Source organism: Toxorhynchites rutilus, chromosome 3 (genome assembly GCF_029784135.1).
Source record: "Toxorhynchites rutilus septentrionalis strain SRP chromosome 3, ASM2978413v1, whole genome shotgun sequence".
NCBI lineage: Eukaryota > Metazoa > Arthropoda > Insecta > Diptera > Culicidae > Toxorhynchites > Toxorhynchites rutilus.
In genome coordinates this window covers 210,238,351-210,252,209 of record NC_073746.1, presented here as the reverse complement: position 1 = coordinate 210,252,209, position 13,859 = coordinate 210,238,351, and the positions used below count along the sequence as shown (strand labels likewise).

Genomic DNA, 13,859 nt, shown 5'->3' with positions numbered 1-13,859 from the left:
GTTTCCCCAGGCTTCTCAGTTTAAAAGAACGTTTTAGGGAAACATATTCCGGTCTGTACAACGACAAGTGAGTACAAAAGTACTCAACACCAAAAAATACCCCCGACATGCATGTATTGGAAAAGCGGATTGGGAAGCACAGCTCAGTGGGAAAAATACCCCGACTTGCAGGTTTTGACAAAGCTCATTCCCCCAGGCACATTGATTTTGAGGTCCGTGTTAGGGAAACACAGCTCGGTGGGAACAAAAATACCCCCGACTCTCATGTATATTTGCAAAGCAGATTTCCACAGGTAGATCGATTTTGAAGTCTGTGTTGGGGAAACCGTAAATCGGGCCAATCAAAACTTGGCAGTTAGGGCGTTTAGATAACGCTCGACATTTTACAGTTATTCAATTGTTCATCTCATGAAAAATAACATTTTATAAATTGTGATAGACGCGTAGAAATATTTCTTATCAATTGATGCAAACATCTTCCCGATCTGTTAAGAAATAGTCGAGTTATAAGCATTCGAAATGCGGGTAGGGTTAGCAAACAAATCGACAGAACAAATGAATGGGAAAAAGGAATTTCTTCCAGCTTTCATGAATTTAAACCGTATAGAAATTGGCGAATTGTAATGTATAGCATATCAAACAAATCTTAGAGAATTTCCGATTCGGTTGGTATGCAAATCATGAGAATTCGTTCACAGTGAAAATAGTTATTAACGTTATCTTTATTTCATAAAAACGTGACCTGTTTTCTGATTTGGCATCCTTCCTGAAAGACATAGTTCTACGCCAAAAGGAAATTCGAGAGCACAATCAAAAACAAGTTGAAAAATGCATGGTTCCTGCATGTGAGAACTACCTAGGAAAGCCCGGAAGTAAAATATACATGATTTATTTTTGAGTTTTAGGTTACATTATCATCATTTTCTTAGTTCAAAAACAAAATCCAGATGTCTCACTGATCGTTTACGTTTTGCGTTAGATCACCGATTGGTGTGGGTGCATTGGGTTCGGACTCCGGAGACTACAGAGTGTACACATAGATAGTTTCATTGGACGATGGCTGACAGGGGAAGCAGGCAATTTTGTTCGCTTGGTGTGTCTGATTTCGGGTGAGGCGGAGGATCACTGGCAGCTGCACCGGTGCAATTCTGTGTAGCTGTTTATTTCTCGTGATTGTATACGATTCGTGTGGCCGCATTTCGCACAGAAGTTCATCAAATCTAACCAAAATTACACATCATCGAGTCGATTGATTGTAAAGGAATTCTCAAGGTTACCACTCACTCACTCACCACTCATTGTGTTTGCCGATTGACCGTTTCACTGCATAATACGCTTTCGTTTGTTCAAATGTGATCTTACAGGAATCATTTCCCCCAGTGACATTTTTTCGCTTTTACGTGCTACAAATCATGACACAAAAGAGAACGAGACAACTCTGCTCCGGTTCGCACTTCATGATACACGAGCAAGCAAACCAAAACCGTCATGAACGGTTTCGGTGCAGAAAGTTTATATTCTTCTTTGCCTCTAACTCAATACATAAAAGCTATCCATGCATTATGAAACAGCAGGATCATATGGACTACGCAAAGCGAATGATTCATATTCAATTAATGCCGCAGATCCTGACCCATAAGTGTCAGCAAGTGCAACCCTATGTGAATACACCAAGGTTTTTTTACGCGGGGGATACGTACCTCGTAGAAAAAACCGCGTTAATTGGAAAATCCGCGGTCATTCGAAAATCCGCGTAAAAACCGGTTTAATTGGAAAATCTGCGTAAAAACATCGCGTTAATTGGAAAAATCCGCGTAAAACAACCATGTCACCTAATGACAGATATCAAATACTACGTAGAACGGAAGTAAAAAGTTGAGTGTTGCTCACTTCCGAAAACCCGTAGTTTTTTCCTGCAATTTCGTTAGTTACTGGTAGCTATAGTTCGGTTTTCCTCACGAATGAAGTCATCTGCTGTTGCTAGAGGATTCCATTGCGATTTGTACACTCTACTGCCGATGCACGTGCAGTACCACTGTTGGACCGTCCAGAGCTAAGTAGACAGGGAAATCTATTCACGAATCGCTGCCCGTAAAAACCCCGTCCCGTTATACCGCCAGGTGAGCTACCCGTTACCCAATACACAAAATCCACATAAGAATCGTGATAAGGTGCGGCACTAAGCGCTAAGCTCCATTACAAGCACTAATTACCGTAATATGCTTTGAAGGAACATAAGAGAAAAATGTGAGCTGAGGGGGAGATGTGATATAGTATTGGTCTTTTTTTACGCGGGCCCGCTTAAAAAACCGCATTAATTGGAAAATCCGCGTAAAAAACGCGTTAATTGGAAAATCCGCGTAAAAAAACCTCGCAAAAAACCGCGCAAAAAAACCGCGTAAAAAAAACCTGGGTGTAGTTAGCTAGCTAGATGCTCAGGGAAGCATAGACAGATATTTTCCATTTTTAACGCTGCTATATACAATCAAATCTCCCTAACTCGATATCCAAGGGACCATCGAGTTATGGAGAGAAGAATGCTTGTAAAATCAAATATCGAGTTACAGAACATCGAGTTAGTGAGAGTTGACTGTATATTCATATAGACCGCAAAAATTTTACTAGCAAAACCGCTCCAATGAAAAACAATAATTCTCTCGTTTTATCTCCCATTCGCCGCTCTCCGCAAATGGTGACCGAATAATGACGTAATTTTTCATGTATAATTTATCGCTCTGCATTTGGCGGTGCAGCGGTTATTTGTTATAGCTAGAGAGGGACGGTATATGCGGTTCAAACTTGTATACAGGCATCGAAAGTGGTGTGCGATGTTTGGTACAGTTCGGATATGCAATCAACAGGCTTTGTTCCTCGCTTCGTATATTCATTTGGTGCAACAATAGTGAATACTGTCATTCGGTCATGTATTTGAATCATCCATCCATGTTAGGTTATATATTCGTGAATGGTTCCTAGCATGACACATTGTGTTTCATTCAATATTGGCAGATATCCATACACTGCTTTTCAGGTTACCTAAGGTAAACCATCCATCGCCGCGATCGGATTTACGTAACGCGAATAATGAAATATATCGCTTGTCCGATTGGTTTGAGAGAAGTTCCCTCGGTTTCCTTATCAGGTTTCCCACAGTTTAAACTTTGCAGTTGCAATTCAATTTCGATAACAAATACGTGCGAGAAATGATGAATCCAATCAATATTACAGGTTCTCGCGTTTACATAATCACATCACTTACCTCAGTGAATCCTGATTCTTGCCTTTTTCCACTAACAATTATCACTTCCATGATAATTGCTAGTGAACCACGCTATAAAGGCGATCCTTCTGGCCTTCGGACGGCGAATATCATACTAACATTCCTCCACTTCCCCTGGTGACTGTAAGGATGTGACCGGCGTCGTTGTTGACCATTTAAAGCTGGAACCACCGAAACTTGCACAATGAGAATGGTTTGCTACTCCCAAGCGTTATTCAGTGTGTACTTTGCGCAATTTCACTGGTTCAGGTCAATCACGGAGAGCAACTACGAATTGTACAGTCAACCCAAGCTGAAACTCAAGAACAATAAACTGTTTTCACTCGCTCCTTTCACTCTTTTGAATTGAATAGTGTTTATCGTCTGCGGCGCATATCGCTTCAGAAAAGCTTCAGATTTTTTTACATGTTAAAGCAAACATCCACAGTTAGAGCTTCCAGTTGTTCGGAAAGAGGAATAAAAAACATAAATAACTCATTTATTTTTTTATTTATTTTTCATTTTATTTTTTGTAATGCAACAATATACAAACTACTCACCATACCACCGTCTCAACTCTTCTTCTTCAATATTCGAAAAATAATTAAAATATAGCTGTTTAGCTACTCAAGACTTTGAGGGTTAGTATTACGCGTAGCTCCACAAGAAATAGTAGAAGGACGTCAAATCGCATGAATTATAACGACACTTGGTAACTGTTCGTGCAGAAAATCCAATTCTACTCAAAGCTCGAACATGATCATGGCAGAATCACCACTGCGGCTTACAATATTATATTGCTAACCCAATCAATCATGGTTTCAGCTTGAACTCAGCTTTATCAAATGAGCAAATGTGCTGAAAAGCAGAAAAAAAAATATTCAGAACATTCCATATGATAATTTTCATTAAATATAACAAATAGCTGAATCAGATGCCATTTCATCGAAAACATAACAACAACATTAAGTTACTGTAAAACACAGAAAACTAAATGCATTTACGTTATGTTTCAGTCTCGTCATCGGTTTCATCACAGAGAAAAAATCTAAATAAAAGTAATAGGAAAATTGAATATGTGTAAATTACCTGGAAATCATCATCATTTTTCATTTGGCTTTATAGATTTAAACTCCAAAATCATCGAACATTTAGGACTTGTTTCAATGAGCGTTTCACTGAAAAAATAGAGAACAGATATTAGATTTTTCGTGACAATTTGTTATATTTTCGAATTCATGGAAAACAATCAGTTGCCATCAAATCTCAAATAAAATTACAAGATTCGTCTTTCGCAAAACGCGAAAATATGGAATGTATGTAACTTTATTTCATTCTCGTCATCAGTATCATCATTGAAGGTGAACTGTCATATCACTGTATAAAATTTGCATCAAGTGTACTCACCATGTTTCCATGCGTTGTCTACAGTCAAAATTTGAAGCGCAACTGTTTCCATCGATGGAGTTGGCCTGTTTAATCAAACGAAAACATCATTTTAGTTGAGATATATGTGACGAACAGAGAGAACAAATTGTAATGAACAAACTGATCAGTCGCCAAATCATCAAAAACATAATCGTAACGTCATGATTCTGTAAAACACAAAATACATTGATGTCGCGTGATTATGTTTCAGTCTCGTCATCAGTATCATCACATGAAATAAAATACAAAAAATAACAAAGCGCGTTCTTTGAAGCGGACAGGACTTTTTCAAAACACTACATTTCAATGACGCCACATGTTAAGGCTTATTGAAGGACTTCTCTGGAGATCTGGAGATCTGTTTGATAATTGCTTGCTTATGCAAATAGCAGTTAGAGACTCAAGTAGGCTTTAAGATGAATATTTGATTGATTCATTTGTACGATTATAGAGACTTTGAACTGCAAAATTCATTCGCCTCTAGCCTTGAATAAGACCAATCAATCAATTGAGTTCCTGAGGAATCCACAATCGTTCGCCTAGTAAGCGAACACGTAGCCATTCGTTGAACCTAAGTATTTTTTGGATTCATTTTGAAAAAGTCTTTCTACTCTTAAACGCACATTGTGTATAACATTCAATGGGACTGGCAATTTCTCTATAAAATATTGCAAATCAAATGAAGAGTAAATGTTATTCAAGAACAAACTAGAAAATAAACCACGTTTAAAGAGCTGTGTCTCTGATCGACATTTTCTAAAATGGAAATTTCAGTCCCCTTGGCTTAGATAAAAGCAAAACAAAATTACCTTCCAAAACACCAGACAAACTGTATGACCATGGTCAATCTCTGAAAATACAATGAGGGAATTGATTAAAAATTATTCGATATTGTCGAATAATTTTGGGAGATATGTGCGTTTGTATTACAACCGCTCGTTCGAACATTTGATCATCAACTCGGGTAGTGACGAAACAACGATTAGTGACTTAGAAATCGAATTATCCAAAAATCATTTAGAAACTAGACACTAAAATTATGACGATAAACTGATCGATCTGAATTTTATTTGCATAAAGCTTTAGACCCTGATTTATTAACATCAGTCTGCTTTGATAGTGTTCTCCTTCAAATGGTGAAAATTGAGTTACGAGATAATTTTATTCTTGACAAATTATGCGTGGTGGAGGATAAATGCTTCCTTTCGAGAATGAACAGTAGCAACGTTCTATGAAGTAACAATTGAGGATATGTCTCAAGGAAGTTTAATTTCGTTTCTGACAAAGTTGATGAAAATATTCTGACCTGGCAAGTCATATAGTTTCTTATATCCACAGAGAAAAATGCGCAATGTTACATAAGCTTACAACGTAGGTAATGCGCACATGAATAAAATCGTGCAAGGAAGAAACCTCATTTGTATATACAAGTAGAATAAAACACAATTTATATTATTAATATACTTTAAGCCAGGGATTCTATCCCCTTGGGAATCATCGACTAACATTCCATAGGTCGACATAAACGAAAACTGATTTTGAGGATCGACGAGGTCTAAAAATCACAAGTTCTTATTTGAAACTTTCAAGATGCTGTATAAGTTGTGCTACGTGAACAAACTTGTTATAAGATTGACAATCTTTTTAGTAAAAAGTTGTAATTTGTATTAATGATTATGATTTACACTTGATATTTACTAGATTTTATGTCTATTGAAGAGAAAATGATGTCAAGTTTGCACACTTAACCAATAGCAACATTTCTGAAATGCTAACTATTTTGTAATAATCAGATTAAGATAATCTTTTCAAAGAATGCCTATAGAGGTCGATGGGTCCTGGAAAAGGGTCCCTTGCCCAAAATAGTTCGAAAATCCCTTTAAACGGTAACAAATGCAATTTTAGTTTGGACATTGGAGAGATTTTTGTTAGAGGATGAGTCCTGTTTAGCGTGTGATCTTAATATAAAAAAAAGTATAAAATAACATTTGAACGCCCAGATCTCAGGAATGGCAGTATCTACCGAATTTCTTGTTGTGTAAAATGGAAGGTATCACAGCGCTGTCAATATGATTGTGTAGTGAGCATTTCCCAGTTACCTTCATCCTAGCGTTAAGGCGCCTTTTTGTGTTTTCAGCGGTTCAAAAAAAGAATAGAAAAATTTGTTTCCTGCGAGGGAAATAAGTCAAATGTTTTTTTAAATGTCAAAAAATTGAAAAACTAGGCAAATTTAATTCTTTCTAGTCTTCTCGTCAAAGGATGCTATATAAATTGAATCTACCTGTTGCCTGTAGAACACAGCATGCTGTTATTTGAAAAAATTCTGATCCTGGACTGACCTCAAAATGTTGGTCCTGAACCGACCCCCTATTTTTGCTTCATAATTATTCAATACGTTCATACGTCCCGATGCTGCCATCAATGATTCGTGCAAGCCTGGCTTATCGAGCGACGCACACTTGCGGTGGAACGTTTTTGATTAGATGCCTTTCATCTAGGTCTCGCAGATTCAAACAAGCTTATTTTTAATTTTTTTTGCATCGAAAATTTTTTTTGCATTGCTCAGTGAAAGGCTGCTCAAATACTGGAGAAAGCATTTGCGTAATCCTCTACCGTTCCCCTTCACACACGCTTTCACAAATCCACTGGAACGATTTTCGTGGAAGGGTTCACGTGTTTGTGGAGCAAGTGCAACGATTGAACTATTAAAAACTAATAGTGTCATTTAGGGGGAGCTCCGGTCTGGAATGTCGAAAAAAATTTTTTTTGTTCATTGCATTTTTGGGGACCTGATGCCCTCAGAAATGTTGTACTAAAAGAATTCATCGAAATTTGATTTCGTTGTAAAGTTACAGCCAAACGTATGAAAACGTCACCTCAAGGATATAGTGTTGCTGTACGAATTTTCTCGAAACCATGTTTCTTCAACTGGACTTTAACTCGATATCTCAGGATCTGTTCGACCGATTTGGTTGAAATTTTTTATCAGCATGTAAAAATGAATTATCTAAAGCGTTACATAGCCATTTTTTTATATCTAATTTTTTCGATTTTTTATGAGTTTCTAAACAGACATTTTTCATGAAAATAAATTGTTTTTAACAAAACTGGCCGCCATTTTCGCAATTTTTCTAATTTTCAAAAAACCATTTGTAACGCCCGAAAGATTCAAAATATTCATTGGAATTTGTTCTGCGAAACCCCGTTACTTCAGAACCGATACCACCAGCATGGTACAAATTTTCAGACAGCATTAACGCATCCAGCTGTCAACAGCGTAATAATATAATACTTCATCAAATATACCTTAAACAATAACCAAAATACCATACCACTTAACTTAACAAACTGGGGTGCCCCCTTAATCGAACAGCAATATTGATAATTTTCCATGTTAATTTGAAAATTAACCATATAGCAATGTTTTCGCACCAAACGATAGCTTATTTTACTAGCTGCCATTCATCATCAATTTCATATAATTTTGTATAACTTCATTAGACAATCAAAGCGATTCAAAACAACTAAAGACTGAAAGGAATGCATAACTTTATACAGCTGTAACTCCCAAACCAACGGCGCTATTATGAAAAGCTAAACAACATTAATAAGGAAATTCAATCAATTTTATCACCAAATGAAACTGATGGTGATAAAATTTACACATTTTATTTTTTGCAGAACTCTTCTATCTTCAAAGGCCGTCAGAGACTTTACTGTAGTTTCGGATACCTTCCTAAGTTCCACTTTTTACGAAATTCTGCAACATTTTCGTAACATCTCTTCATTGACTTCAAGTTTCTTTCAATTAAAGCCCCATATCTTTCAATCGGACGAAGCTCACGAGAGTTAGGCGGATTGGCGTCCAATATCACATTATTGTCTTCATACCATTTCTTTGGTATGGCATAATAACATGAATCCAAACAGGTCAAAAGAATGAAGACACATTTTGTTTCCCCATGACTGGCAATAGACGTTTTTATAGGTACTCTTTAATATTAATTTCGGAATTTATACTTCCAGTGGTCACAAATGATTTGCTTCAGGCACCACAACTACAAATCGCCTACCAAACCAGAAACTTCTTTGCGAGCTTTGATTTCTTTTGTGTTTTGATTTTTTCGTTGAAATTTCCTCGTTTTTCCGCTGAATAAAACCCCTGCCCAGGAAGTTGTGAGAAGTCACAACATTCCTAATATAACACAGGTTTTTTTATTCTAAAAAAACGGGATTTTAACTTTCTTGTCCTGTTGTTTAACATATATATTGTGTGGCATTTTCGATCAGGAACTGTCTGAACTTTGGATGTCTTCAGGCCTGCACTGGCTTTCATTCGCTGAACGATTGAAGAGTTCAGGATTTCTCTGTAATCAAGTTTCTACCTTGTTCACAGTTTCTGGATATTAAAATCCTTTCTTACGACCAGAATCAATGATCCTGTTAACATTTAAATTGTGTTTGAACGTTTGTATCACTCTTTCCACAGTATATTGGTTCACATTAGCTTCATTGGCGATTGTTTGTTGGGACCACGAGACATATTTTTCGAGACAGAGCCGTTTGAAGTTAAGCATTTTACCTGCATCAGTCCTTATGTACGCATAACATAATCTCATTAATAATAATACCTTACAAAAATATGTGATACCTTACAACAATATTGATGAAGAAAAATCTCACATTCTGATGCAGAAAAAAAAACATTGGATTGAACCTCTATTGGATCGAACCTGTTGTTTGACGATTTGGCGAATTCTCGTCATTTTCCGGAAATCTTTAACGCCAAAACACCAAAATTACACCAATGACTTCCGCCAAAAAAATTTTTACAGTTTGATTGTTGATGTGTTAAATAAAATGACATTTTGTTGGTTTTCCCAGCACCTTCATTTGTCCATTCTATCTAATGTTAGAAATGTAGATAATATCTACATCTGTAGACGAGGACTTGCTTGCCTTTTTGACTAGTCGAAAGCTGGTATAAATTAAACACTGAATTTACAGCTCAAACGCTAAATGAGCCTACATAAAAATGAACAGATGAGATAAAATGAAAAACAAAACTAGACTCTTCAAACTTCTGTTCGTAAAAAACAGGTTTTGACAATTTTCGGTGTCTACTTATTAAAGGAATTTCCATACGTAAAGGTATTTTGGTTTAGATATTTGACTATTATTGCAAATGTAAGATTGATTGTAGGCTTGTAGGCTTATGTAACATTTAAATTTTTTCTCTACGGTTATTTCTGGGCGATTATGACCGGATGAGACAGGGTGAGATTTAAAAAAAACTTTTCAACATAATTTTGTCGGATTCATAAATAGGTAGAATAAAATCCGTGATAACTTATCAAACAAAGTATAATATTTTCCGGTTGCTTATCTCGTTTATAGTACCTGCAAGAAAACGTTTTATTTACTATGAAGTTTATCGATGATCGGTATCTTCGATGTGTTTCTATATTGCGTCAGTAAAACAATTAAATGCGTAGGTATTTAGGAACAAGTTATCTTCATGTTTCTATCGAAGCGAGCTGAGTTGGTAATCATCATAGAAACGATTAGGAAAATATTAATATAGTATTTGAAACTTACCGAAAAGTACTTCAGAAGATTATTCCTAGGAGCGAATCATCTTCGATTATCTGAAACAAGACGAAAATTATGATTAGCAATCTACGGATGTTTGATCGAAATTATTTCTTTTTTCTTTATTTTAGTTCAGTTCATTGATTAAATGCGTAGGTATTTAGGAACAAGTTTTCTTCATGTTTCAATCGAAGCGACTACTCAACTCGCTTCGATTGAAACATGAAGAAAACTTGTAATCATAGATACAATTCGGAAAAATATTAAGATATCATGATTTGCAACTTACCGAAAAATACTCCAGAAGATTGTTCCCTGGTAGCGAATCATTTTCGATTATCTGAAACAAGACAAAAATCTATTATGATTTTAAATTTTTAATGAAAATTATTTCATTTTTCTTTATCGTAATTCAGTTGAATGATTAAATGCGTAGGTATTTAGGAACAAGTTTTCTTCATGTTTCAATCGAAGCGAGCTGAGTAGGTAATCATCATAGAAACGATTCGTAAAAATATTAGGATATCATGATGTGCAACTTACCGAAAAATACTACAGAAGATTGTTCGCTGGTAGCAAATCATTTCCGATTATCTGAAACAAGACATAAATCTATTATGATTTTAAATTTTTAATGAAAATTATTTCATTTTTCTTTATCGTAATTCAGTCGAATGATTAAATGCGTAGGTATTTAGGAACAAGTTTTCTTCATGTTTCTATCGAAGCGAGCTGAGTAGGTGATCATCATAGAAACGATTCGTAAAAATATTAGGATATCATGATGTGCAACTTACCGAAAAATACTACAGATGATTGTTCGCTGGTAGCAAATCATTTCCGATTATCTGAAACAAGACATAAATCTATTATGAGTTTAAATTTTTAATGAAAATTATTTCATTTTTCTTTATCGTAATTCAGTCGAATGATTAAATGCGTAGGTATTTAGGAACAAGTTTTCTTCATGTTTCTATCGAAGCGAGCTGAGTAGGTGATCATCATAGAATTCATTCGGAAAATATTAAGCTTAATATGCTTTGAAACTTACCGAAGAGTGCTTCAGAATATTGTTCCCGGGAAACGAATCGCCATCGTTTGTCTGCAACAAAAAAGGCTATCATGATTTGAACGTAACAAATATTCTATCGAATTGAATTTTGTTAGTCAGTTGAATTATTTAAATGCGTAGGAATTTAGGAACAAGTTTTCTTCATGTTTCTATCGAAGCGAGCTGAGTTGGTAATCATCACAAAATTCATTCGACACAATATCAAGATATTAGGCATTGGAACTTACCAAAGAGTACGCTTCACTCTGTTTTTCCCCGGTAGCGAATCACATTTTCTTCCTGTAGGACCACCACTGCGACCTTAATTTATCTGAAACAAAAGTAAAGAGCTATTATGATTTGAACTAAAAATATGTTCAGACGAAATAAATTCAATGTTTTATCGATTCAGTAAAATTATTAAATGCGTAGGTATTTAGGAACAAGATATCTTCATGTTTCTATCGAAGCGAGCTGAGTTGGCAATCATCACAGGATTTATTCGAAAAATGTTGTCTATTTATGATTTGAAACTTACCAAAGAGCGCTTCAGAATATTACTCCGTGGTAGCGAATCACCATCGTTTATCTGAAACACAAAAAAAGTCTATTGTGATTTAAACTTAACAAACATTTATTCGATATAACTGCTATTTTTTATTTATTCAGTTGATTGATTAAATGCGTAGGTATTTAGGAACAAGTTATCTTCATGTTTCTATCGAAGCGAGCTGAGTTGGTAATCATCATATAAGTTGGGAAAAGTTGGGCAAAATAGTTATTATAAAGTGCATTACTTACCGAATACAGTGCATACAAGAACCTTGCGAGAGTCATGGTTCACATCTGATTATTTTTTCAAACTGTACATGCTGCAATTAAAAGAAAACCACGTTAAATTCAGGATATTTTGAACGCATTTTTCAAATTGAAAATAAAGACTCAGTAAATCAAATGCGTAGGAATTTAGGAACAAGTTTTCTTCATGTTTCTGTCATAGCGAGCTGAGTTGATAATCATCATTGGGGGGAGCATATTTTTTCTACAAAAAAATATTGTATTTACCTGTTCGATTCGTGGAAAATGTCCATCCTGCGCCACATGGTTATTAGCATGGTGAGAGCAGCAAGTTAAAACTGCAAGTAGAATCGAAGATATTACCATTAAATAAAATAGTAAGGCAGGGGTAATAACCCTAATATGTATCAGTCGATATCATATATCTCGTTCATAATCTTGATGATTCAGAGACGAGAAATAACACATGAAATGATCGATTCATCATGAGAAGTTTACAATACAGTAGAACCCCGATTATCCCCAGAAAAGTCTAGCTAGCTCACCACGGATAACGAAAATCGTGGATAACGCAATAAAGGACTAAAAACTAGTTCCAAGCACAAAAAAAAAAGATATTTCAGCATGAAAACTATATTTTATCAATACAGAAACCACCCAATGTGCCGGTGAGAGATGTGTTGGCTCGGTTAGACCTTGATTACATGTTCCACCCTCCTTTCCTTCCTTTGCGGGTAATTCGTCCCCTTGCTATAAATAGTAGAATAAGTTGAAATGTAAATACACTATAGATATACGAATAGATTTAAGAAATGAGTGTTCATCAACATTGTTACAATTTCCTTATATCCCATCCTTCTAAAAATATGTCACCCTCCTAAACTCGAGTACACCGCGAGTAATCGGTTTTCCACCTTACTAACCATAGATCTAAGAAAATTGTTTATATATATAGTTTTAAAATTATATTTAAGAATTCGGCTCCTTTAAACTTAAGTAACTGAGCCTGTAAAAATAAACGAATTAATAAAAAAATAATACAGAAACCATTAAACTATCCATCTAGAAAGTCGTGTACATCAGTGATCAGATAATGTAAAACTCATGCTCGAAACAAAAGTGTATGAACCTCCTTCACTGACATATTCCGGGAAAGCCTATGGATTTACTATGGAACTCGCTGTCGCGCATAATCCGCACTGCGGATAATCGGGGTTCCACTGTATTATACGACATAGAAGGTGAAAATAAATCAAAATTTGTCCCAGACGCAGATTTGAGATAGCTGCACCTGTGATATTTCAATCCAGACAAGTCAATCTCACATGCAGTTTCAGTTTTTTGAAAATCGAAGAACTAAAATCTATTATAATTTAAAATATTTAATGAAAATTAATATTTAATAAATAATATACCCTATGCAAAATATTAGCTCATTCGGACTTCATTTATTAGTGTTGCAGTAGTTAAAATTTGAGTTTTACATACGTTTCATCTCGTGTTCCGGAAAAATACTAAGTTCCAAAGTGTCGATTTTTAACAAAAAAAAAAGTTTCTAGATGACACTAGATCTCGACGTTTCATGCAATTTTAAGGCATTTGGCATCAATTTTTTTTCGAAAACCTCGTTTTCCTTTACTCCCCCCTTGAGTGATTTTTCGAATTTCGAAAAACTCAAACTTTGACCGCTTTGCGCCACTCTCCACATTTTTATGGGGTAACTTTTTGAAA

The 13,859-nt window shown here is 35.4% G+C and overlaps 1 long non-coding RNA gene across 1 annotated transcript; it reads right to left on the bottom strand.

Moving 5' to 3' along the window:
• Window positions 1-3,758: 3,758 nt before the first annotated feature.
• Window positions 3,759-5,490, bottom strand: LOC129775432 (uncharacterized). Its single transcript, XR_008742949.1, has 3 exons — window positions 4,667-5,490; window positions 4,349-4,437; window positions 3,759-4,117 (listed from the first exon to the last, which is right to left on the bottom strand). It is a non-coding gene; the product is annotated as an uncharacterized LOC129775432 (long non-coding RNA).
• Between the last annotated feature and the right edge of the window lie 8,369 nt (window positions 5,491-13,859).